The sequence below is a fragment of the Arvicanthis niloticus genome, chromosome X, assembly GCF_011762505.2.
Source record: "Arvicanthis niloticus isolate mArvNil1 chromosome X, mArvNil1.pat.X, whole genome shotgun sequence".
Classification (NCBI taxonomy): domain Eukaryota; kingdom Metazoa; phylum Chordata; class Mammalia; order Rodentia; family Muridae; genus Arvicanthis; species Arvicanthis niloticus.
In genome coordinates this window covers 83,275,788-83,303,216 of record NC_047679.1, presented here as the reverse complement: position 1 = coordinate 83,303,216, position 27,429 = coordinate 83,275,788, and the positions used below count along the sequence as shown (strand labels likewise).

Below are 27,429 nucleotides of genomic sequence, written 5' to 3'. Positions count from 1 at the left end.
TGTAGATCACTTTTCCTTAGATGTCTCTAGCTGCCTATACACAAGTTTTAAAGCATAAAACTAAGAGAAAGATTTCTGTTCCTGTCATAAGCATCATTTTGCTCATGATAAGGATATGTTTTCCTGACAAGTCTCCTACATTAATCCTGTACTCTAGGACTGTCCCATCCCCCAGGACTTTCAAAGGCACAAATGCTGGCCACAGTGACACATACAACTCTAACCCTCTGCTGTGAAGATGGATTTTGGGTGAGATCTGCTGACTTCCAGCCTAGTTACAAGTCTAGTGACAGAACTTTTCCCAAGTGAATAAATCAGAAAGTGATAGAGTAAGTCACCCAAAGTCCTTTTGTGGCCTTAACATGAACGTAAACATGCACATGAACCACACACACATATACAGCCTGACAGACAGACAACAGACAGACAGACAGACACAGTGATACACTCATTCGTATACAAAAATGCACATATGCACATAACCTCCCCCCCATATGAGCATGCAAACAGGCACTCACATACACATGCACATGCACAGGCACACACACACACACACACACACACACACACACACACACACACTCATACACTCATTTGTATAAACAAAAGCATATATTCGCAATCCCCCGGGGACATCCATGCACACAGGCACAGACACACACACACACACACACACAAATAAAACCTAATCCACCATGAACAAATATTTTCAACTTTGCCTGTTAAAATGATCAGCATGAAAGAATAATAGTAAAACAGACCACAAACACCAGGATGCTCTTAAAGTCACCAAGGAACATAGTGTTTGGCTGATGATTGACAGAGAGTGAAGGTGTCTGACAGGGAGAGATCTATGTAGCCATACCATAGTCTTCTGGAGAGGGGTTGGAATATGTGGGAAACATACCTGAGGGCCACAGAATTCAATCCCAGTATGGATACCATATTCTCCATAAAATGCCCGTGTATATACATTTTGAACTGCTCACTTTACACTGAGTGGAGATGAAGTGAAATGTTGAGCACTAGATTTGTGGTAATGCATGAATGGAACTGCTCTAGTATACCCAGGAAGCTTCCCAACACACTAGAAATACATTAACTTGGGGATATTTGCTACTCTGTAAAACATCAGCCCCTTTCATTAAATTGTAAGAATATAGTGCTGCCACCTCGTGGGTATCACAAGAACTACATCAGTGCAAGTCAGGTCTGATGTATTCTGTATGGTGGGGAGGGGAAGAGCATAGGCTGGATTATATTCTCATGGCATACAACACTTAGTATCTTAGGTATATCTAATATAAACCCGAGATTGGAACCCAGTCCTGGTCTAAGGTGAATATAAAGAATAGACATGATGAAGCTGTAGAAGCTAGTATGACAACACGCACATGCATGCACACACAGAGCACACAGAGGAAATCCATTTGTCCATCTCACTCATTTGCTCCATGAAACTGAACACAGTCAATACTGTCACTATGTACAGAAGATATATACATGTGCATCCTCTATCAATGATGTGTGTGTGTGTGTGTGTGTGTGTGTGTGTGTGTGAATGTCCCCAGTTTTCTCAAAGAGAAGTAACAAGGGACTGGATGGTGCTGTTCTACTATCTGTGGCTGGCTGTGCAGAATCAATAGTTTTGACCCTACAGAAAAATAGGACAAAATTTAGACAAAATGATCAGTCACATATTTAAGCAGAGTACTGATGACTGATATACAGAGGAAATGTCAGAATTTGGTACAGTTTGTAGAGATGAAAATGATGGGGAAGGAAGAACTGGGTTCCCTTTGTACTAAACTGTGAATGTGGGTTCACTACCACAGTGCTAAAAGTTCCTGGGAGTACATGAGAAAAATAAAGGGATCCCAGATTTATCTGAGACCTGGGATTATGTTCTAAGAGATTGAAAGAGATGTGTTTCCGTGACCCAGCATGCCCTGGAACTAATTTTTAACTCCAGGCAGGGAATATTTGGGAGGATAAGACAGGGGGGACACTCTTCTCAGAGCTATGCTTCTCGCTCTGTGAAAAGGATGTGTCAGAAAGCTTGCCTGCAGATCTTGTAGGGAGTTTTGGTGGTTATTCCTGCTTATCCCTGTATATGTGTCAGAATGGTGTTGAACTGTGCATATTTTAAAATGGACTTCTGGAGAAAGAATTGGGACAAGCCTCAGCTGCAGCATCTAGACTCTCTCCGTACTTCCACTTTTACTAAAACTCTCATTTGATTCATCAGTGAAACTGGCAGTATGCTCAACATCCTGCAGAAGAAGAAACATTTCCAAGAATATAGTAAATTCTGTGTTCACATTTTTTAGGCCAATGTAAAGCATCTCACTCTTTTGGAAATTTTGTTACATTTATATTTGGAAAAGAAGGCTTACATCCAAAAATTCTTCATCAGCTAACATATATTATTAAATGGCTAGTTTTCGTAGTAACTAGTTTGGGTATGCAGAATATCCTCAGAATGTGTAAAAGAAAAAAACCCACCTGGAACAACTGATGTCCTTAAACAGAACCACTGTATCTTCGTGTATCTAGATGAAACCAGAGCTGTTAGAATGTTCTCCACAAGCCAAATATAGGGCAGATACAGGTAGTACCTACTCTATCCCAGACAATACCATACAGGGGTTAGTTCCCCACCACACACTGCTATAGCATGGCTCCTCTCCACTTTCATTCCTCCCTTAACCTTCCCAAATGTCCTACAATGGCTGCCTCCACCCACTCCCTCATCCTCCTCTCCTTCATCCTTCCTCTGTATGGTGGCAAGACATCTTTCATCAATAAGAATTAAATCATGTCCATCTCCATCTGTCAACATTACACACTGATAATATAATATAATATAATATAATACAATATGATATATTATAATATACAGGTATATTTATTTTATAAAAAATGAAAATAGGTAAATTTACCAAGCAAAGAAAAAACTATTTTAATTGCCTGTTAAAGTAAAATCTGGAACTAGTGGATTTCAAAACATATATCCATGTAAATATTACATTGAACACTTAAAATGAGCAAAAACATATTAGTCAATGACAAATAAATGAAACCAGAAATAAAAATTATGATGTTTAAAAAATTTAAGAATAATGAAAAGATATTTTTGAAACATACACTAATATTATGAGCTAACCTTTAGTGGGAAGATGTTACTTACTCATACTGTATACTGGTCATATGGCAAAACTTTCCTTAAGGATTATGATGGCTAATCTTGGTAGTCAGCTTGCCTACATTTGAAATGAACTAAAACCCAAGCAGCTGGGCTCTCCTAAAGGAGATTCTCTTGTTTGGATAATTGAGGTAAAAAGCCAACCCTAAATCTTGGCCACACCTTCTGTTAGAAGACCACATGAAAGTACATGGAAAAAGAAAGCTTTTTGGTTTTGCCTGCTTGCCTTTACTCTCATCTTCAAGTTCTGTTATCTTGTTTCTTGGGTATTCATTTGCTGGTGTATGAACCTACTTTTCTGTGACTTCAATGAAGACCAAGGACCAGAAGCTCCAAAAGAATCCTCCTGAACACCAAACTGGGACTGTTGCAACCTTCAGTCTTGTTGACTGAACAACAAGATTGTTGGCCTTTCTGTCTAGGTGGGATGACACATGCACTTAATCTATATCTAAATACCTTTCATCCAGATCTTGAAGCACGGGTGTAATATGGTCCACAACTTCTGCTGGAGACTTACATGAGGACAATGGGATTCAGAGATCAAACCTTTCTCTGTCACACTGGAAGGTAACACACAGGAAAGAAACATGGAGTAGAGGAAACCAGGAGGAGAAAGCAGCTAAATCCCAGAGGATGGAATGATGGTGGCTTGTCTGGCCAGACTACTTCAGTAGAAGGAATACAGGATCACTTTCTTCTTCCTAGTTGATAACCCTGGACACACCCAGCAATGCCAGGGAATATATACACAGAGTGGAAGTGTGAGCTTGTCCATTTACCATTACATTTCCAGGTGCCCCGCCTTTCCATGTACTATACAAAGGCACAGAGTGAAATGTTTAGACTCAGGAAATATTCCAGAGGCAACAGATGAAGACACCATGAATTCCACTGGCCAACACTGGGTCAAACTGATCTTCAAACTATAGAATGGCAATATGAGTGGGTAACAGTGTGAGAAAAAAATGGGTATTCTGAGCCATAGGGATATAAATCAATATGGAGAATAAAGAAGCAATGTACTAAACACCAGATCACCTTTGAAGAAGTAGCAATAGAATTTTAACCCTGAAAAGATATCATCACAGCAGTAAGTGATTTAACTAACATTCATGACTGTATTATTAGTCCCTTCGAGATCCCACAGGAGTCATTTAGGTGTCAACATTTTGACACTAGGCAAGCAATGCAAGCGGTAGAAAGTTGTATTCCACATGTCCTTCTAATATATGCTGGCATCTGACTGTGAATGTCATGAGGTCATAATTTAACCCTTAATGTCCCACACAGAGAATATTCCTGGAAACTTCAGAGATTCACACACACACACACACACACACACACACACACACACGTACAGAACACCACATGTACAAATGCTGATACAATAATATAGCTGTCACCTCAAAGGGAAGAAGTTTATTCTGGAGTCAAATATGAATGAGGCGGATGTAGGTTACTACAAACTGCACGGTACAACTTGGAAGCAGTTTCATGAAGTGTTTATAGTAGCAGAGCAAATAAACTACGAATCGAACACTTCTTATATACATTGATGTAAGTGTTAAGTAGGCCAAACCTCAGCTGTTGGCACTAGCTACTATCTGATGGCACTTTCAGGCTTTTTGGTAGAAAGCTATGGTTTTCTTAAGATAATATAAAGTGAATTTAAAAAAATGTGTTAGCATGGCAGATAAAGCTTTATCTATCAGTGATAAGATGCTAGGTGATTCCAACACAGAGGGGTCAGGGAATGGATACTTACTTTCTGGGCTAAAGAGAGCATAAATAAATTTTAATTAGGCTCTGGGCCTGCAATTAATTTTATAAGAGGTTTATTATCGACATTAACAAGGTAAGGGTGCAGACCATGGCAGGGGTTCTGAGGTGACATAGGGGTCATGTGGTTTTGTGGGTACCACAAAAGAATGCAACTTAAAGTTTCCAAGAAATCCAAAGCACACAGGTGTCTGCCAGGCTAGGACACAGTAAAACATGGTCTCAAAACAAAGCAAAATTGCAAGTTAAACAAACAAAAACCAAAAAAAAAAAAAAAAAAAAAAAAAGAAAGGAAGACAAAAAAGTTTTCTAACCAACTGCATATGTAAATAATCATCTGAGACATCTATACAGGACAATCATAGACTATTGTTTAGGCTTTAGCACTTAAAGCCCCACCTCTCATACCGGTTTCACAGAAGAATGGGAGAGTGTACACTATATTCTGTCCTATCTCCCCCTCCTCCCTCCGCTCCCCAGAACACCCTGGCAATGTCTCCAGTGTAGCCTAGTGCAGAGCAGCACCCTCTAAGAGACAGAATGATCACAAATCTCTCTCTTTCTGGAGGGGACACACTGGTCACAAATCCCGATGTGGGAGTGAGCCAGCTTGGGTCTGGGATCCGTGCATCTGGCTTCCTACCCTCAGGGAGATTCAAGTGCTCACCTCTGGGAACCCATAAGCTTGGCTACAGAGATTGCTCCTTTCACTGCATCACCTAGGTCGCCATTGAAAACGTGTCCACAAAGACCCCAGGTTACTATGACAACCACAATTCTTCTCTCTCTCCTCTCTCTCCTCTCTCTCTCTCTCTCTCTCTCTCTCTCTCTCTCTCTCTCTCTCTCTCTCTCTCTCTCTCTCTCTCTCTGTTCAGTAACTAGGAATGCTCAGCCCCGCCCTCCCTTCCTTTCTCTCAAAGCAGAACTCATTCATCCCTGTTGTCTATCACCAAACAAAGCACACACTCTTAGGGAAACTGCCACCAGCACAAAAGCAGAGCTTTGCTCCAGCTGTGAACAAAACATATTCCTGGAGGCATGATCACACAGTACTCACCAGAACAAGGAGGTCTCCATGGAAATGTCGTCATGGTTATAGATAAACATTGTTGTCATAGCAATAGACGAGCGGTTTCACTCAATAATTACCTTTGCATATATGCCCTCAAAACAGAAAGTTAATGTCTAGAACACTTTATGTGGAAACAAAATTTGAAACAAAAAAGCCTAAAAAATTAAAAGAACGTACTTGGAGATGCCGGGAATCGAACCCGGTGCCTCATACATGCAAAGCATGTGCTCTACCATTGAGCTACATCCCCAAGCTTGCTAAAAGTCCGATTTTAGCCTATATGAAGTCATAGAAACTGATGCAGCATTCGTAGGTCTTGCAAGGACTTGTATCAGGTCTTTGTCTATAATTCATAGCTTCCACTTTAATGTTTTAGAAGACTTTTACCTGATTTCTTCTATGAATAAAGAATCTATTCTCAATAAAAAGAAAATAGCAATATTAATAGCAATAAATGTTATGCTCTTTAAAACATGACAGACCTACAATAAATAAGACTTTTAATTACTCGGGCTCATCAATTTTAACTCAATTTTATGTTGGATAATTAGTCCAATTAACAGAATAATGTCAAATTAATAATAATGTTACTGAATTAGCAATATGCTATTATATCTTAGCGCATCAAAGTTTCCTGTAACTTCCTCAACATACTTTATTCTCTTTTAAAACATGCCTTAGCTGTCAGGGCTTCAAAAACTGATTTTAAAATTTTTGGGAAGCTGGTCATTTTCTTTCAAAACTTTCCCATACACTATTTATCACTTCATATATTCTAGTGGGTAAATTAAAATAACTATTTGTTCATATAATTCTATCACTTATTCTTTCCATAGCACAAATGAAAGTGACTGTCTAGCCCCCACAGACTCTGATGAGCAAGGTTCTGGATTAGCCTTTCCCATCCAGCTACGAGGCTCCAACAGACATCACTGCAACATCGATGGCCTCCGGTTAGAGGGTTCTATCCTGGCACAAATGGGACTTGAGAGCACAGTCTCCTAAGCACCCCTTGCCCTTTCCAATCATGATGCTCCAACAATTCCTTGTCATGGCCCCTGACAGTGGGCACCAGACCAGGTAGCACTCTGGACTCTAAGGAAGACGGTCCTCAGTGTCCCTCCCCATTCAGAACGCTTGGATGATTGCCCTGCTACTGCAAGCAGAACTGCCAGGTGAGGCAGCTCGAGACAGGCCCGTGCAGGCCCGTGCAGGCCCGAGGACCGCCGCTGTGGAGCTATGCTTGATTCTCGAGAACAACAGTCACTCTAGTTCTGTGCCCTTCACCTCCTGGACGCGTCCACATTTCTCGGGAGAGAAAGTCGCTCTCAAACGATCCTGCTTAACTGCTACTTTCTGTGAATCACCATTGGCAAGTACATTCGCTGCCCCTTCAAGGGGTAGTAGACCCTTTCCCATTTCTTCTTTCAATTTCCTTAATGACTCAAAATGGCCAGACGTGTGGAGAGAGGCCAGCGAGCCTCAGCAAGGACTTTACCCTCTGACCGTAGACCTCCGTTTTCCCAGCCTCCACGGCCTGGGACTCCCTTCAGTGTCCCCCAACCGGATATTCACACCCTACCCCAAGGGGGGAAGCACTTGCAGGGTTCCCAGCCTCCACGGCCTGGGACCCCCTTCAGTGTCCCCCAATGGGGGAAGCACTTGATCAGCAGAGACCCAAGGGACTTTGTACCTCCGGGACTCATTAGACCGACTAGGCACAAGTTCAGGTGCACAAAGCCCTATGAAGACCAGAGATTCAAGAAACCGGACGCTAAGGTTACAGAAAAGCTACAGGAACTCAAAGATCTTATAAAGGCTTCAGCCAATAAGAGTACCCTGGACCCTCTGAGGGATCTGAAAGAGAATAGGACATTGACAGTTCCACTGCCTCTGAGGGTTCCTGAGGGTATGAGTAACCCACTGACTAGGGACACCAGACCATCTGTTTTACAGCCTGCCACCAGAAAAAGAGTGGCCTTATCTTCTGTGCCCATACCTGGGAAGGTGAAGAAAAGCCGGGCAGTGTCTACTGGGTTTGAAGAACCTATGGACTTTGACCAGTTGGGTCGCAGTGTACCTGGAACATCTACAAAGCACAGTACTGAAGATGCCAGTTCAAACTTCAAAGAAGATCACACTGTGGCTGGGCCATCTTCTGCTGACACTTCTGCTGTGCCTGGGCCATCTTCTGCTGACCCTTCTGCTGTGCCTGGGCCATCTTCTGCTGATTCTTCTGCTCTGCCTGGAACATCTTGTGCTGATTCTTCTGCTGTGCCTGAGACATCTTCTGCTGATTCTTCTGCTGTGCCTGGAACATCTTCTGCTGATTCTTCTGCTGTGCCTGGAACATCTTCTGCTGACCCTTCTGCTGTGCCTGGGCCATCTTCTGCTGATTCTTCTGCTCTGCCTGGAACATCTTGTGCTGATTCTTCTGCTGTGCCTGGAACATCTTCTGCTGACTCATCTGCTGTGCCTGGAACATCTTGTGCTGATTCTTCTGCTGTGCCTGGGTCATCTTCTGCTGACTCTTCTGCTGTGCCTGGGCCATCTTGTGCTGACCCTTCTGCTGTGCCTGGAACATCTTCTGCTGATTCTTCTGCTCTACCTGGAACATCTTGTGCTGACCCTTCTGCTGTGCCTGGGCCATCTTCTGCTGATTCTTCTGCTCTGCCTGGAAAATCTTGTGCTGATTCTTCTGCTGTGCCTGAAACATCTTCTGCTGACTCTTCTGCTGTGCCTGGGTCATCTTCCGCCGATTCTTTTGCTGTGCTTGGGTCATCTTCTGCTGAGTCTTCTGCAGGCCAATGTGAACAGGTAATTTCCCCACACATTCAAGGTTCCCTACACCCTTCCCTATCTAGCCAAGGAGTTCTGGGATCTTCCACTTCTCCTCCAGATGCTCAGGGACGGTCTGTATCCCACCAAAGTGTTCTGGAACTAACCAAAGGTTTCCAAGGGTCTGTGGGACATTCCACATCTGCCCAGGCATCCCAAAGACTTTCCACTTGTCCTGAAAGGAAAATCATACATGTCTCCTCTTCCAGAAGGAGGTTCAAAAGTTTATCCCCTACCCTACAGGTCTCCAAACTTTCCACTTCTCCTCCAAAGCATGTTGGGCAAGACCCCTCTGGTCAAGGGGACCTACAACAGGCCCCATCAGAAAAAGACAGCTCCAAACCTTCTTCTCCCAAAAGTAAGATCAGTGACTTCTCATTTTTCACAAATGGAACAAGTCCTACCACTTCTTCCCAGGAGAGTTTAACGTGTTTGACAGCTGCCAAAGCAAGGAAGAGAGATAAGTCCTCTCACAAAGACAGCCAAAAATGTTCCCCCTCATCCCCAAAGTGCCTTAAGCAATCTGCTTCTAGTAAAGTGAGCTTGAGAACTGACCCTGCTGACCAAGGGGATTTCAGAACTTCCCCTTTAATCCAGGAGGACTTTCAAAGTCCCACACCATTAAAAAATGGGCTTAGATCATCTCTTACAGTCCAAAGGGGGCTAAATGCAATCACAGGTTCCCATGTGAGCCTCACAACGCTCACACCTGCCCAAGTGGAGAAAAATCTTCCAACATCTACACCAGGAGCTCAAGGACCTTTGTCATTTTCAGAAGGAGTTCTTGAGAGTTCCACACAGACACAAGATGTGTTGGGAACACCCGAGGCCACCCAAGGGACTCTTGTGCCTTCTGCACACACACAAAGTCATCTAGCACCTTCACCATCTTCATCAGGGGTTCTGAGACCGTCCCAATCTGTCAGGGGAGCACTAGGATTGTCTCCCTCTACAGAAGATGGTCAAAGACATGTTCTCAAGTCTGCTCTCCCACATAAAAGGAGAATAACATATTCTCCTTCTGTGAAAAGGGATCCTGAAAATTCCCACTCCAGCAAAAGGACAATGAAAGATGCTCCTTCTAAACAGCTGGGCTTCAAAATGTCCATATCTGACAGAGAATTATTCATATATCCCCTACCATCCAAAAGGGCCCTCCTGACTTGTCATCAGGACCAAAAGAGCCAAGGTTGTACCAAAACAATGCCAGTGAGCCATGCAAGTTCCATACTTGTACAGTGTGCTGAGACAATACAACCTTCCCTGCCTCCCCATGGGAATCTAGATCATTCTGTATCAGTAGGAGAGGCTCTAAAAATTTCTACTAACACATCAGATATGCTAGGATTTTCCAAAACTGTACAAATTTCTCCAAGTACTAACCCAACTCAGGAAGGGACTGTGGGACAGAATACATATACAAACGGAGTTCTAGCCACAGCCCCATCTTTAGAAACGGCTTGTGGATGTGGCACATCTACAAAAGATGTTCTAGGACATATTCCACCTGTACAGAATGTTCTGGATCCAATCCCATGTGTAAGAGGGGCTGTGGGACGTGATATGCATACACAAGAGTCTGGAGCATCCTGTACATCTAAAAAAGGGAATTTCTTGGATTCCACCTATGCACAAGAATCCATGGGATCTCCCCAAACTTCACAGGAGGCTATGGGAACTTCCCTATCTCTTCAAGAGGATCAGCCATCTTCTCCAACTACACAAGGTGCTATAGACTCTTCCTCATCTGCACAAAGGGCCGTTGGTCCTTCTCCATGCCCACAAGTGTCTCCAGAACATATTCCAAATACTTTAAAGGCTCTGGATTCTACCTTATCTTCCAAAGGGGCCTTGGAAGCTGTTTTGCCCATCCAAATGGCAATGAAGCCTGACGTTTCTATACAAAAGGTGTTATTCCCTTCTTCAGCTGAAGAATGTTCCCTTCGAACTTCCGCATGTACACAAGGAGGAGGTCTAGAAACTTCCCTACCTGCCCATGAGGCTCTTAGACCTCTCACACATGTCCATGGTGCTCTAGGAGAGACCACATCTACACAGGTAGCTCTAGTACCTTCCCCACATGCTGAAGCCACAGTCAAGACTTGCACAGCTACACAGGGCACATTAAGACCTTCTCCATCTCAGCAAGAGGCCTTAGGATGTACTATATCTCAACAGGGTGCTCTACAATTATCTCCACCTACCCAAGAGTGTTCCTTTTACATGCCTTCTCTGGGGGGAACTGGTAGACGTTCTCTCTCTAACAAAGTGGTCCCCAGGCATCGAGTTTCTAGGAAAAACAGGTTAAGAGTTGATCCTTCTGACAAAGGAGGCTTCAGAAGTTTCCCATCTGATGAAGACAGTTTCGACCTTCCTCCTTCTGCAAAACGGGGGCTTGCATCATCTCCTGATGCCAAAGAAACTTCAAAAGCTGTAACTACTCCTCAGGTGAGTCCCACACCATCTATGTCTCTCCCAAAGGCCTTGGAATGTTCCACAAATGACCAAGGGACTATGGTAAGTTGCCAATCTACCCAAGGGCATGCTGGACAATCCGTATCTTCCCAAAAGGCTCAGGGGCCTTCTCTGTCTACCCCAAAAGCTCTAGTATGTTCACCATCTGCTCCAGGGCTTCAGGGAATTTCTTCATCTCTCCCAAAGGCTCCAGAACATGTTTGCCATGCTCAAAGTGATTTGTCACTTTCCAAAATAGACTTCAAATCTACACAACCTTTTCTAAAGTTCCAAGGGTCTAAGGGAAAGTCCACATCTAAAAAGAATTGTCTAGAATGTGTGCCATTAGCCCAAACATCTCTGAAAACTTCCACGCCTTGTAAAGCATCTAAAAATCCTTCTGCACAAGGTACCCTAGAGACTTTGGCATCTGAACAAGGGGAAGGGACAGAATACCAATCAGAAAATGACAATCTGGGACAATCTATATCAGCACAAGGGACTGGAGGCCCTTCACCATGTCATAAAGGGGCATTAGGATCTACTCGACATGCCCATAGGAAGGAAAAAGTATTGCCATCTAATCAAGGGGCTGAAAAACATTCTCTGTCTCCTAGAGGGGCTAGGCGACTGCCCAAATCTGAAACTAGGACTCTAGAAAATTTGCCATCTAAACAAGGATCTTCTTCTAGTACCAAAACTAAAAAACCATTGTTATCTTCCAAAGGGAGTGTGAAACCTTCATCATCTGCACGATGTGCTCAGAAACCTCCCCAAACGACAGCAGGGACTCTCACAACTGTGGGATGTAAACAATGGCCTCTAGAACATTCTATGGCTGTCCAAGAAACTGTGGGTTCTTTGCCATCTACCCCAGAGTTTCCAGAGAATTCAACATCTACCCAAAAAGAGCTAGGGCACTCATCACACATGGTAGAATCTCAGGATACCTCACCTTCTTTCCAAGGGACTACAGGCCCTTTGCCATCTCCCTCAGAGCCTTCCGGACATTCACTAGATGATCACGGATCTCAGGAATCTTCTTTAGAAGTCTCCAGTGATCTAGCACATTTTCTGTCTACCAAACTTTGCATATCTGCTCAGGCAACTCTGTGCCAGTCACGATGTACTCAACATCCTCTCCAGCAGTCATCATCTTCCCAAAAGACTCTGGGAACATCTGAGTCTGCCCAGCATACTCATAGGCATTTGTCTTCTGTCTCAGGTTCTTTAGGAAGGTCTCCGTGTGTGCCAAGGACTGCAGGAACTTTGCCCCATACCCCGAAGCATTCCTCACCCAAACAAGCAAGTCCAGCCCCTCCATCATCTTTGCCAAAAACTGTGTCAAGTTCCCTATATTCCCAAGCAGCTCTTGAGCCGCATGCATTGGCACAAATTTCTCCATTACCCTCAGCATCTACTCAGGTGCCTGCACAAGCTTCCCTTTGTGCAGAAACCACTTTGGGAAAGGGCATAGCTGCCCAGGGGATTAACGAACCTTTGTGTCCTAGCTCAGGGACTCTAGGTTATAAAGAAAGTGACAAGCAGGAACTAGGAATTTTTCCATCTGCTCAAGTGCCTCTGGGAATTCCCTTATCTGCAGAAGGAACTTTAGGATCTTTGTCATCTGCACAAGGGGTTCTGGGAACTTCCCTATCTGCCCAAGAGTCTCTGAAAACATCCACATCCAAACAAGAGCATATAGAAACTGTGTCATCTGTTCCAAAGTCTTTGAAACATCCCACTCCTTCCCAGAGGGCTCTTACATTTTCTCCACCTGCTCAACATACTGGACAATGTTCATCATGTTCCCCACAGACGACTGGACCTGCTCCAGGGGTTCTAGGAGCTTTGCTATCTTCTCAAAAGCCCAAGGAACTTTCCAGGGCAGCAGAGGAAACTTTGCCTGTGGGGCAAGACAAAGAAACACAGAGTACCTTGGGCCATTCGCCCCTAGTGAGGGAGGATGTATCACCTTCTCAACCTGTGTCAGCGACTCTAGGAACTTTGCCACCATCACCTCCAGAACCTGGTAGACATTCATCTTCTACTCAAGGAGGTGCAGAAACTTTTGCATCCGGTCAAGGGTGTCTAGCACCTTTGCAATCATCCCAGGGGCTTCTGAAACTTTCCATCTCAGCCCAGGCAATGATAAATACATCACAATGTTCTGAAGGTTCTTATAATCCTCTGGGTCTTTCCTCAACAGAACAGGGAACTCAAGCATCTTTGGGTTCTGCTCATGGAGCTGTGGGTCCCTGTTTATCTACACAGGGGACAGTATGTCAATCCACATCTACGCAAAGTTCTGCCCATCATTCTACATCCCCCCAAAGGTTTTCAAGTCCTTTACATACACAAGGTACAGGAACACAGTGCACCTCTACAGCCTGCACAGTGGCAGATTCACCATCTACTCCAGTGTGTCAGGGATATACCCACCCTGCTCAAAAGACAACAGGAACTTTGAAATCTGAACAAGGATCTCTGACCATTTCTGCAACTGCACAAGGCTTTGTTGAGCCTTTGCCATCTCCCCAGGGGCCTCTAGGATATTCATCATCTGCACCAGGTGTGCAAAAATCTTCAACATCTACCACAGGACATGTGGTATCTGGTGGCTCACCTCTGGAACTATCAATATCTGCCCAACTTATTCCCTTACTTTCTTCCCTAAGCCTTTCGGATACTTCCCATTCTGTAGAAGGGACTTTTGATCTCTCTAAACCTACAGAGGGTACTCTAGGACCTTCTTCTTCATGCCAGGGACCAAATGAGTCTTTGAATTCTGCTCAAAGGGCCCAACACACAGATCCACCTGCTTCAGAATCTTCAGGATCTATGCATTCTTCCAAAGGTCCTATGGTAATTTCTTTATCTGGACAAGGAACACTAGGATCTGTATCATCTTCCCTAGGGCCTTTGACAATGTCTCTATCTGTTCAAGTGAATCCAGGACCTTTGTTATCTGTTCAAGAAGCTGGAGGCCCTTGCCTGTCTTTACAGGGGAATCTGGAAGGTTACACCTGTACCCATGGCAAGTCCGGAACACCCAATGCTTCACCAGATTTCAAATTCTCAGCATCTACCACAGTGAGTCTAGGATCTTCTCCATCTGTCCAATTGGATTTGACAGTGTCACAGCCTGACTTATTGTCTCTCAATCCTTCCCTGTCTGCCCAGGGTGTTCTAGGAACATTGACATCTACCCAAGGGTCTCCAGGAACTTCCTTGTTATCCCAAGAGCCCCCAGGAACCTGTTTGGAAAAAGAGATTTTAGGATATTCATCATCTAATCCAGAAGATCTTGGTCTTTCTGAATCTGCCCTGGGCACACTAGAAACATTGCCATGTGTGCAAAACACTGCAGAAATAGCACCTGTTGCCCAAGAGATTATAGAGCCTTTGTCACCTGCAAAAACCTCCCTCAGGTTTCAACCTTCTTCATCACTTAGTCCAGAGTCAGAAGAACCCCTGCCATCTACCCAATGCACTTTTACAAGTTCAGATTCTGTGTCAGGGACTCTAGAATCTTTGCCATCTGTGCCAGGGGCTCTGGGGCCTTTGAAAACTAATGAAGGTGCTCTGGGCCTTTTAGTATCTGAACAAAGGATTCTGGGAACACCAGCATCTCCCCAGGAAACTCTAGAACTTTCTCAACCAGCCCAGGGGCTTCTAGAACCTACGCCATCTACCCAAGACACTGTGGGAACTTCCTTTTCAACAGAGTTTCTGGGACTGTCACTTTGTGAACATGATGATTTTGTCCCTACCTCTTCTCATAAAGAACGCCAGAGGCGTTCCTCTTTTCCCAAGAAAGGCCCTAGACCTTTCAATTCTACCCAAAGGGTATTGAAATCTGTCCCATTTCCTGAAGGGGATATCCAAACTTCCCTTTCAGAACTTGATGTCTTAAAACGTATCTCTTCTGCTGAAAGTAGCCTCACATCTTTCAAGTATGCCAAGACTCAAGTCCCACTTCCAGTTCCCCTCCTAAAGAAGGTGTCAGTCGTTCTCCCTCTCCAGGAGGTTGCTCCAGACATTCTAATTTGGGAGAAACAAGATCAAGACATGCCTCTTTAGACCAAACAGGATTGAAATCTGTGCCATCAGAAGATGAGGGCTGGGAACTCTGCCATTCTTCCAAAACGGGGTTAAGAGGTTGCAAATCTGACAAAAGGGGTGCAAAGCTTGAAACTGAGACCAACAGAAACCTCACCATTTCAGATTCTGCCAAAGGAGCCTGTGGATCCTCACCATCTCCTGAGGAGGGCCTCAGAAGTCCCCCACCTCCCCAAGGCATTCACAGACAGTCCAAGTCTACCAAAACCACATCAAAAGAGGCCCCTTCTGACCAAAGGGACACTCAAGCTTTCAATTCTGAACATGAGAGTTGCAAACCATCCTCTTTGTCAGAAAGAGAGCTCAGATATTCTTCATCTTCCAAAAAAGATAAGAAACCAAAAGCTACTCCCCAAGAGGGCATAGCATCCTCCATCTCTACTGAAGAGTGCACACAAACCACTCCCTCTCATGAAGAGAGCCCCAGGCATTCCACCTCTCCTCATGAGATTCCCAGACACACTACTTTTACCAGGAGAAGACAGAGGAATGCCTCTGAAACCCATGGAGCCCTGAAAAGGTCTCCTGCAGACCAAGAAGGCATTGAGTCATCTCAAGATGGAGACAGTCCCCATGGGGGTGTCAAACACTCATCATCACCCCAAGAGGATACCAGCCACCCTGTTTCTACTAAGGAGAGCTCAAAACATGTTCCTATTGTCCAAGAGGGAGAGAAACCTTCCATTAGTTCCAAACGGGAGCGCACAGCTTTGGTTCCTATCTTATGGGGATTCATCCCTCCACCAGTTCCAAAAGGGAGTACAACATCATTCCCTGTTAGACAAAGAAATTACAGTCATATCATATGTCAACCAGAGGACCTGGTACCTTCCCTCTCCTACCAAGGGAGAGACCCAGCACTCCAATATGAATCTGGATACCCCCTTTATAACCCTTCTGACCTTGGGGGCCACAGATACACACATTTTGTTCGAAGCAATCTCAAAAGGATCCCACTTCAAAGTAGGAGATATACTGGTTATATCTTCTCCTCTAAAGGAGCTATCAGTCCTTCTCAAACTGACCAATATAGATTAAGACTTTCTAGTTCTCACCAAAGGGACATTGGATATGTGCCCCCTGTTTCAGGCAGCCTCAGAATGTTTCAGGCTGAAAGAGATAGACTCTCAAATGCCCCATCTAAGACACTGGGCCTTAGAGAAGCTTTTTATGACAGAAAAGTATTCAGAAATGTGTCATCTAATCAACAGTGGGTCAGACCTTCAAGTTCTGCCCTAGGAAGCCTCCGACTTTCCTCTTCTTCCCAAGGAGGCATCAGAGCTTCCCAGCCTGCCAAATGGAAGCTCTAAGGCAGCCCATCTCAAGAGGGTGGCCTGGGCCCTACTCTCATTTACCATGGCTTTTTCAATTCTTTTTTTTAATCTAAAAGTCACCCTTATGTTTTCCCACTCTGTGCCCCATATAAACAGCAGGAGTTTAATACTTTTTCTTCTCATCCACCATCTATCAAACTTACAACTTCTATTTCTAGCTGCCTCAGATACACATTGAAGCATCAGGTAAGTTCTTCTGACTAAAAGAATGCTAAGTATTCCCCCTTCTGATTAAGAGTAGCTCACAATTTGTAGTCAAAATGGCATGCTATAAAATGTGCTTCTCGTGGAGAATGACATGTGCTTCTTCTGACCACTGTATATCTAGGCCTACTTGAACTGACCTAGTTGGTGAAAAAAATCAACTCCCTCCATTAAAGTTGCACTGAGTGCATCTTATTCTGATCTGATGACCTCATGACCTCCATCCAAATAACAGGACATGGATGTCTGAGGTCCTGATGCCTAAGAGTAGCCTGCAAAGTCATAAACCCAGGAGAATATATATATTTAAAAATATTTTATATATTTATATATTATATAATTATATATATGTATATATGCATTTATATGTATATATACATATGTATGTGTGTATATATATACACATATGTATACATATATATCTGTATATATACATATATACATATAAACATATATATATGTATATATATACATATATATATATATGTATGTATGTATATTAAAATTGGTCAGCAGAAATAAGAAACCAAGCCATGTTCAAAAATAGGCAGCTGATTTATCAGGAGACCTAGCTAAGTACTGCCTCTTAGCGTGTTGGAGATTGATTACACTGCTCCCTGGCCTGCATGATAGGAATGTTCTTGGTTCCCATGAAGACTGGATAAGGAAATGTTCAGGCCTTCTCTACTCTCCAACTTGACTCTTGATCTTCCCCTGACACAAGAGTCTTTGAAATTTCTGCTTTCCCCTACATGGTATGAGACTTTTGCCTCTAAAGATTGGTATCCTTAATAGTTTTGGGATATGTCAACATTCTCATTCTGTCCATGGGTTCTTCAAATTGTGTTTCTGACACAAAACCAGGAAAACACACACTTCCCCAAATCTCTGAATTGGAGCTCAAGTCATTCTCAAGGTTCTCAAGGGGTCCTCAGGCATACTCTGTCTTAACCAGGAGGCTAAATGCACTCCAGTCATTCTCAAGTAGGCTTCAGACCTACAGCTTAAGAACTACTGATCTTCCAAATTTCTGTATGGATCAAGGGGGCTTTTGACCTGTCCATTGTGAACCAGGGATACTCAGATCTTCCCCAATAGCCTAAGTGACCTTCATCTTAACTGTATAGGACCAATGTGCTTCACAACTTTCACCAGTAACTCAAGGGTGGTTCAGATGTACCCTCTCCACATCAAATGTGTCACAAATTCCCCAGTGTTCAAGGGAGCATTAACATACAATTCCTTTGAGAACCTGAAACCTCAGACATTCATTAATTGCTCAAATTGACCTCAGAGTTACCACTTCAGAACTAAGGTGTCCCATAAGTCCTCAATGACTTGAAGAGGTCCTAAGACCTATGACATAATAAGCAAAGGACTTCAGACCTTGACAAGAAGGCCACAGATACAGCCCTTTTATGATCAGCGTACAATAGAATTGATGAAGTCACAATGGGGCCTCAGATGGACCCTTCTAGAACAAGGACAATTTATGTCTCCAGCTAATAACTCCATCAAGTCATGCCCCCTCAGAAGTAAAATAAACCAAGACAACATGGGGCCTGATACCCAGTTGGAATATCTTCTGAAGAGGGCCTTAGCCTTATTTCCTCTAACCATAGTAGCCCCTGACATTAGGGTATGCCAACGGGGTCAGCTGACCTTGAATAAATATATTTTATTCTTCCTCTGTCTGCACTGGAGATGTCTGAGACATGCCCCTCTGATGAAGCAAGCTACAGAACTGACTTTGTCACTGAGGAGTGTATCTCAAACATTCAGGCTCGCCTGTAGTGTGACCTACAAGGATCCTTGTGACCAAGAATGCACAGGAGCTTCTCTCTTTGTTCAGGGCTGACTCAGGTTTACCACTCAACTAAGAGAGACCAGAAATTCTCCCTCAGATTTTATTGGGTAGGAAATGCACCTTTGACTGCCAAAAAAAAAAAAAAAAAAAAACAGACAACCCTGGATTCAAGTCCCATGGTCACTGAATCAAAAGCTCAGCCTGGATCCAAGGCCATTTATATATAGGAAACACACCCAGGTACTTTGGCCCAACTTGTCAGAAGAAACCTCAGATCGATGTCAAGTCAACAATGGAGTCCTCAGAGATAAGAATTTTCTAGAGTTCTCTGAAGACGTGGAAGCTTGGAGTTTCTGGACCAACCTCCTCTACAGAAGGTAAACAGGGATACTCCCCTACTGTCCAACAGGGTCGAGGGCCTTTCTCCTTTTCAAAATGGTGGTATTTTTCTTCCTCTGATGATTGGGGCCTTCAAAGTCAGCCCTTTGACCCAATAGGCTCTCATAACAATCCCTACTGCTCAGGGGCCTGTGGGATATTTTACCTCTGACCAAGGAGCATTGCTCCCTTTGGTCAAAGTTCACAGAAATCAAGAGGAGAAAGCAAATCCTGGAACCTTATGCTACTTCCTTGAGTAAAGTCACATGACCTGTTGTGAAATCATCTGTCTAGCATAATTCTGGTTGGTTGGATATAATTCTTAGGAGGCAATCATGCTGAGGTGTGAACACATACCCACGGTGATCATGAATCATGGTAACTATATTTGGTCTCCTGCTGCTTCAGCTAAAGGTATGAATCTTCTAGACTGAAGAACAGTTCGAAGGTGAGTCAATGCTAAGACCTCATCAGCTAAGGTAAGCAATTTAATTTTTCCATAAAATATTATGGAATTTTTTATACTCGGATCATCTCTCCCATCACAAGGATATCCAGGACCTCCTTTCTTCCCAAGGGTATGCACTCCTTCTACCTTTGATTAAAGAGGCATCATATTTTCCCACTGAAGCAAAGGGAGCCTCAGATCATTCCAGTTTGTCAGACGTCTTAAACATTCATTAAGTTTGAGGAATCCCATACAACTTCCTGAACATCTCCGTGAGTTTTCATGTCAGTGATTTCTCTGCAGGCTCTGTAATCAGAAGAATTTGTGTTAAGTCCCTTTCAAATTGAAGGGTGTCTAGATCTCCCTTATTCCAAGAAGATAGAACGTTTGCTTTTTCCTTGACAGTGTATGTCAAAGATTCTTCATTGCATCATTACTGAACCTACAAAACTGACCTGAAAGGGAAATCTGGGAAACAATAGGAAAATTATCTGAGGCTCAGTCTACAGTATCAAGAAGCTGTGAACTATGGTTTCCCAAACTTCTCCTTCAGCTCAAGGAAAACTGTAGGTTCAGTAATGATGCAATGAAGAATCTTTGACATGCATACTTTGTCAATGAAGAAGCATACTTTCTATCTTCTTGGAATAAGGGAGTTCTAGACACCCTTAAATTTGAAAGGGACTTGATACACATTCTTCTGCTTACAGAGCTTACAGAGAAGCCACCGACATGAAAACTCACAGAGATGTTCAGAAATTGTATGGGATTCCTCAACCTAAATGAATGTTTAAGCCTCTTTTGGACAAACTGGAATGATCTGAGGCTCCCTTTGCTTCAGTGGGAAAATATGGTGCCCCCTTAATCAAAGGTAGGAGTGAGTACCCCAGGGAAGAAAGGAGGTTCTGATATCCTTGTGACAGGAACGATGATCAGAGTATAAAAATTCCCATAATATTTTGAGCAAGCATCCCCTGACAATGGTTTCCTCAGAGAATCCACTTCTAGTCATAGAATTCTCAGTACTATTTCTCTAGGAGGTCTTAATGTTTCCCTTCTGATCTGGATGACAAGTCATCCCCAAATGACTGAAGGGATGGCAGATCACTCTGAATGGATATCCTGGGACATAAAATGATATCCTTGAACCTGACAGTAAAAATCTGAGCCCTGATCTAACTTCTATCTTTAAGATTGACAGTTGAAATGGAGCAGGTCCATCTTTGTTGCCCCTGCCTGTGCTGCTGTTGAACAGCTTGTGGAGAACTTGGAGCCAGAGATTACCAACCAATTTGTAAGAAAAAAATTTCTCTGTTTCCTGGGAAGCAGGCCTCAGAGTCCCAGAGCACATGGGTATTCTGTACTGTGTGGACATTTGCACTTGATAAGGTATCTTCTGCACCTTCTTTCAATTCCCATGGTAACCTATTGCCTGAGTGATTATGTGACCTTTCTGCTCTTCCCTATCCTCCCAACATATTTTCTCTCTCAAAAGTGGGACCCATGACCTTCTCACATATGATCAAAGTACTTTTTATAACTAACTGATCAGGCATAGTTCCAAAGGTGACTATTTCTGTAAACAAGGGACCCTAGTCCACTCTGGTTTGAGGTCCAATAGTCCAAGTTTAGAATCAGAGCATAGAACCTGTGCCATCTGACGACAGGCAAGTCCACAGAAACGTAATAACTTCCAACATTTCTGCCTAGATCTGGACAGCTGAACAAACTAGATGTAACCTAGCCAGCAACAGTCATCCAAACCCTTGGGAAAAAGAAATGAGTTTCTGCCTGCTCTCTCCTAGAATGAACACAAGCTATACAGATACAAAACTCTGAATTGGAAACTTATAATCGCTGCCAGAAAATTTCTCCACTGTATAAGGTACCCGGGGGCCTTTACAATTGACAGAAGTGTATATGGCACCTTCACTCTGCCTGAAGGAGATTCTGTCCTCCTTTTTCAACAGGGCCTCAGGGTTAATGTTAACTTACTCCTTCTCACTACAGTGAACAAAATGGCAGAACTCTCCTAGGACTAACATTGCCCTAGACCCCATTTGCCAAATGGGCCCTTAAACACCTATTATGCCTTACGTGGTCCTTACAAATTCCTATTCCTATAAAGTTGCTTTGAGTCTTTTCTCCTTAAAGGGCTGTCAGATCAAGGGAGCTTTATACCACTCATTCTCCATAAAAGAGCATCTAACATTCCCTGTCTGTCTTCCCAGTAGGATTTTGGGCCTATTGTTGACCTCCACCTGCCAAATAGATTTTAGACCTTCAATTTCTGCAAAGGGGGCCCTGGGAAATCAAAATCTATTCAACAGGGCTCTCAAAACTAGCCCCTGTGTAAAAGGGGTGTTTCAAACCTTCATCCTCTACACCAGGGGACTTCACGTCCACCTGTGCAACTAAAGAACCACCAGACCTTCTCTTCAGCCCATGCCTCACAAACACATCCATTAACGAAGTTTTCTTTAAAGCTAACCGCTCTGTCCAAGATGTCCTTACAACACATTTGCAACCAATGGTACCTCACATTTCTCTGCTTTTAGATCATAGGATAAAAGATAGAAAGATGAAATCGGCTTTCATACCCTGTGCCTCAAAGTTGGTCATCAAAAATGCAGAACTGACCTAAATAGTCGCATGTAATTAAAATGGTATAAAAGCAAAACAGAGGAGGGGGAATGGGATAGGGGGTTTTAGGGAGGGGAAATGGGGAGAGGGCATGACATCTGTATTGTAAGTAAAATATCCAACAAAATATTCTAAATTAAAAAATGCATGATGCCTATCATTTATTTGCAGATGTGTGTAGTTTGAACACAGACATGAGGAAACATCAATGCTTGTTGGAAGACTGAGGTGATCATTGCCTGGACTTTCAAAGATTTCACATAGGGTATGCATCTGGGGTGAGGCAATCAGAACATTCTTCCAGTGCACAATGTAGTCTAGAACCTTCCCCTGCTGACCATGGGTGAACTGGATATTTCTGTTCTACAAAATATGACTGGGGACCTCTAGCTTATGAACCAAGACATTCAGGATTTCTCCTTTGCTGAAGGTTGTCTTAGAACTTCTCATTCTGAGAAGAGGGTCTCAGAACTCCTCTGTTGCCCAGTTACTTCACACACTTTTTGTTTTTTGAAGTGCCTGAGAGAACCTGGCCTCTGCCCTTCCCTTCACCAACAACGTGGCCTTGGATCTTGTCCACTTCTGCAAGGGGGGATGTGAGCCACTGTCTTTGACCAAAGGAAGCTCCCACGTTCCTTTTTTCCAAAGGTGACATTAGACATGCTCTTTTGAATAATAGTGTATCCTGCCTTGTATCTTTAAGCATTCTCTTATGTCTTTGAACTACCTCCAATGTATACACTATAATAAGAGAGAGCCAAGCCTTTCACCTTTCACCATGGTGGCTAAGGAAATATATTGTTTCACTCTAGTTTAAGGTCCCAGGACCTATGTGGAGAATTATGGACTGGATCCTATGTTATGCTCCATAGCCTAATCACATTGCTGTTGCCCATACATGGACATGTTAAGACAAACTGAAGGAGGCAACCCAGCCAGGGACAGGCATCCAGGCTGTTTGAAAAAGGCTTGTCTTGTTGCCTGAACTCCCCCAGATCAAACACAAGTTGTGGAACCTCTACCAACTAAAGAAGAGTTAGAAGCTGAAGAGCAGTGCTGGGACCTTCCTTTACTGAATAAGGTAACAGGGGCATTCATGTCTAACAGGATACTGCATGGTATTTAGCCCCTCTCCTAGGGCTTTCTAACCCATCCATACCTTTGCACAACCAGGTCTCAAAGTTTTCTCTTTCTCATAAAGGCCCGAGCACTTTCTCTCTTCCCAAGTTACCTCAGTCCTTTTACTTTACTGAAGAGAATGTCAGACCTCCCTCCTACGACTAAACCTACTGCAGACCTTCCCCATTTGTCCAAGGTGGACTAAAGTACTCATTCAGAGGAAACACCCTCAAACTTTCTGTTTCTTTGAAAGCAGGCCTAAGTCATTTATCTTCTGGCTAAAGAGGCCCCAGGTAGAGTAAGCCTTGTGCCATCCCTTCTGTAGAAGCCAGAATCAAATCCACTCACATGCAGTCCAGTGTAGTGTAAAAGGAGGCTATGATTTCCTCCTTCAACCACAAGGACTATAGACATCCAGTTTCTGGCCAAGGGTGTATGTCTCATGAAACAATGATGACAGAGACCACAGGTTTGTCTCCTATGGCCAAGTGGGTCTCATTCATTCCATCTGTATTCATAGGAAATTCAGATGTAGCCTCTAGCTATGGGATACCCTATTTCATAGCTTCATTCCAAGGGCACCTTACACTTGACTTTAAACTCGTCTGACGTTAGTGCCAATCTCTCTGAACAAATTGCCAGGCAAACACAATTGCAACCTCAGAATGGGACCCCACAAGTTTCCGGGTGTATGACAGAGGGTAGCAAATGGAAAGTGAAAACTAACAGATATGCGATCTATAGGTGGTTGTCAGAAATGCAATGTTCCTGTCTCTCATTTAAGGATACACACAGACCAATACCACTTCGAGGGAGCATCAGATTTCAGACCACCTCTCATCCTGATGGAAGAGCTTGCTGATTGCTTCTTGTACTCTTCCCAAAAGGATGTACAATAGATGGATAATGAAAGCTTGGAAGACTATTTGGACACAAATGATGTAGTACCATACTGTTCTCCCACTAGCCAAGGTAAGCTAGATTTTCCCCTTCTGCACAGTGAGGTGATTGGATCTTGCTATTTGGTTAAACATGGCCAGGCACTTTCTTTCTAAGCAAAGCAGTTCTGGATGACTCCAGATGTTCCATTTATGAATACAGGCTACTCAAACTGCATCTATTTTCCAGGCATCTCATACCATCTCCTTTGGATGAAGGGTCATCAGCACTTGACTTGGAATAGGTGGCCTTCAGGCCTTTCTGCTCTTACAAATACTACCCTAAACCTTCCCCTTCTGTCCAAGGTCAGTAATAAAAATGACTGGAGTTCACTCCTGGGATCTCAGGATTTTCACTTTGCCTAAGGGGACCAAGATCAAAGGGTCCTCAAAGCATCCCCCACCTATATATGGGCCTCAAACATAACCCTCTGATGATGAACTTTAGATCATTTCCCTCTAACCATGGCCACTAAGAAAATACCTGTGTGACCACAGGGGCATCATTTAATTCTGCTCTGTGTTAACAGAGCTTGAAACTTCAGTCTTCTGTTTTTCATACCATCCTTCATGCTCTACCCATGTAGCTGATGACAAACTTCAAGAAGACTTAGAGACTGACAATCATGACTGATGAATAATGCTTAGATTGCTGCCTACCACAGTGTAACTGAGGATGCAAATCTTCTAAACTGTGAAGCAGTCCTACCTTCCCTACTCAAGGTAGGCGAGGACATTTTTTATCCTTAAAGAGGTTTGGGACTTTAAGCAGACTCTAAGTATGCTTTAATCCTCTACTTCTGAACATCATTGCTTTAGACAACCAACTTCTGTCCATTATATATCAAATGCACCCTCTGTATATAAGAGGGTCCAATATCTATCTTACAAGATGGACAGGGCATGAGATAATCTCTCCCTGCCCAAGGCCTCAAATTCCACTTCGAGTCAAAAAGGTCCTCAATAATTATACTCTCTGATCAAGAAGGATTTCAACTTCATTTCTGATGAAGGAGGGCACAAAAATTCCACTTAACTGTATCTCTCATCCAACACCTCTCATCTGAAAGGGACATCAGAATAACTACTTTTGTTCCAATAGTCCACAAATGCACACTCTCTGTCCAAGAGGTCTGTAAATGTTATCCTTTCATAGTGAGGCTTTGGTGCCTTTCTCTCTGCCTATAATGAGGAGCCTCAGACACTCCATGCCTGCTCATAAATATTTCCTCTTACCCTTCTGTCTAGGGGGCAACAACACTTTCTCCTAATGCCCACAGTTCTTGAAGTCTTTTAGCCCAAGGTGGACTCATGCCCACCCTCTTTTGAAAGGTGTCAATTGATCTTGTTCTACTGACTTTGTGTGCCTGCTATATCCCAACTGTCTAGGATATCTTCCAAACTTATTCCTACTACATATATTCTGAGACATTCCTCCACTGAAGAAAGAGGCCTTGGACTTATTTCCTCTGACCAAAAGTTTCATAGCCTAAAGATAACCATTCAACCTGTTGGAATGATGAAACAACTGCAGCCTGGACTTTCCCACAGCACACAAAATATATGGACACTCTAAATACTGAAAAATAATTGGAAAGTAATCGAGCAATACTGAAATTTCCTGTGCTCCACAAGGTATTTACATTTTCTCCAATGAGAAATGGTCTTTATTATTTTATTGAAAATAGAAAGAGATTTTACCCCTGTGACAAATAGGTATAGAATTTCCCTTTTCACAGAGTTTCTCAGAAAAACCACTTATGACCAGGGTGCTGTGACACTCTTATTCCCATGAAGTCTGGCACATTACCTCGTAGAGGAAGGGCACAACAGTGCTACTTCCGAGCAAAGCTGCCCAAGCTCCTCCCCCATTCTACACAGGAAGATTTAGATATTCATAAGAGGGAGTGCTCTAGATCTGGCCTGTGTGAGCGAGGAAACACCACAGAGTCACCATCTTCCCAGTGCATCTCCTACACACAACTTCTAGTTTCAGAGGTCTGGGAAGCACTGTTCTGACCTAAGAGATCTAAGAGCACTGTGGACTGAGGTCCCACTGAAAAGAATATCAAGGCAAGGGTAAATGAGACTACTTTCTTTGTTTTGATCCCACAGACCCAGACAGTCTGTCCTCCATGCAGAGAAATGCATGGATGGACATATATTTGAGGAAGACACTGAATATGAGGCTACTGCATTCCAGCCTCTTAGAAGACTTCTAAGACATCTGTCATGCCTAGCACCAACTATCGGATGGTATGTATTCGAGATTGTGATTTCAAGTTTGGAGCTAATAAAGGAACATTCTTTAATTCTCAAGGTATCAATCAACCTTCAACTTCTGCTCAACAGTGCTCCAGACATAAAGAGTAAGAGAGGCTGAGCCTCTTCCACACAATCCTGGGGACCTCCAATCTCATCTTTCTACTTTAGAGCATCTTGGATCTATCACATGTCCCCAGAAGGTCAGAAACAATTCCTCCTCTGCACACAGGGAGATTGGATATGTCTCCCCTTACCCAAAGTACTCTGTGTACCCTCTTTTACTGACTTGGCTTCTAGACGTTTTCCTCTCCCTAATCATACCTGAAATATTCCTCTTCTCACCAAAGGATCCCATGCTGCCTGTTCTAATAGAGAACTACAGTCCACCAGTATCCAAACGGTTCTCAGAACTTCAAACTGTTTTCCTGTGGGAGTGTACTCACTAAGTACTTAATTGGGACTCAGATCCTTCCAAACTCCTGCCTCTGATTTTCCAGTGGGTCTCAGATTTCATTTTCCCCAGGCCATCTTCAAATATGCCTTTCTAACCAAGGAGGACATCACATCCTGCATCACACTGGTGCAGGGTCCTCAGACATTCCCCACCCTATCTTTAGGACCTATATTATTTCCATCCACCCAAAGGGACCTCCAGACCTCCCAGGCTGTAAGTTGCAGAGCCCAAGCTTAGCAAGTGCAGCCCAGAACAGAAGCTCACTGCCTCAAGGCAGAAACCAAAATGATGTGTTCCCCACATTTCATACCTAGACCTAGCAGCTGAACATATGCTTAAGAAGGAGAACCAGTGTGGGACTGTCAG

The 27,429-nt window shown here is 43.4% G+C and overlaps 2 long non-coding RNA genes, 1 other non-coding gene and 1 pseudogene across 3 annotated transcripts in view; 2 read left to right on the top strand and 2 right to left on the bottom strand.

The window, feature by feature from the left end:
- Positions 1–3,769, bottom strand: part of LOC143435581 (uncharacterized) — an 81,113-nt gene extending 77,344 nt beyond the window's left edge. The window contains exons 1-2 of the long non-coding RNA XR_013106032.1: positions 3,665–3,769; positions 2,506–2,552 (exon numbers count right to left, since the gene is read on the bottom strand). This is a non-coding gene — a long non-coding RNA (uncharacterized LOC143435581). The remainder of the gene's footprint in view (positions 1–2,505; positions 2,553–3,664) is intronic.
- A 2,468-nt stretch (positions 3,770–6,237) lies between these two features.
- On the bottom strand, positions 6,238–6,309 carry Trnaa-ugc (transfer RNA alanine (anticodon UGC)). The gene has a single exon. It is a non-coding gene; the product is annotated as a tRNA-Ala (tRNA).
- Positions 6,310–13,633: 7,324 nt separating this feature from the next.
- LOC117695056 (uncharacterized) lies at positions 13,634–18,169 on the top strand (annotated as a pseudogene).
- A 4,968-nt stretch (positions 18,170–23,137) lies between these two features.
- Positions 23,138–26,599, top strand: LOC143435528 (uncharacterized). The gene is made up of 6 exons (XR_013105901.1): positions 23,138–23,368; positions 24,191–24,378; positions 24,535–24,650; positions 24,932–25,067; positions 25,734–25,979; positions 26,460–26,599. It is a non-coding gene; the product is annotated as an uncharacterized LOC143435528 (long non-coding RNA).
- Positions 26,600–27,429: the final 830 nt, after the last annotated feature.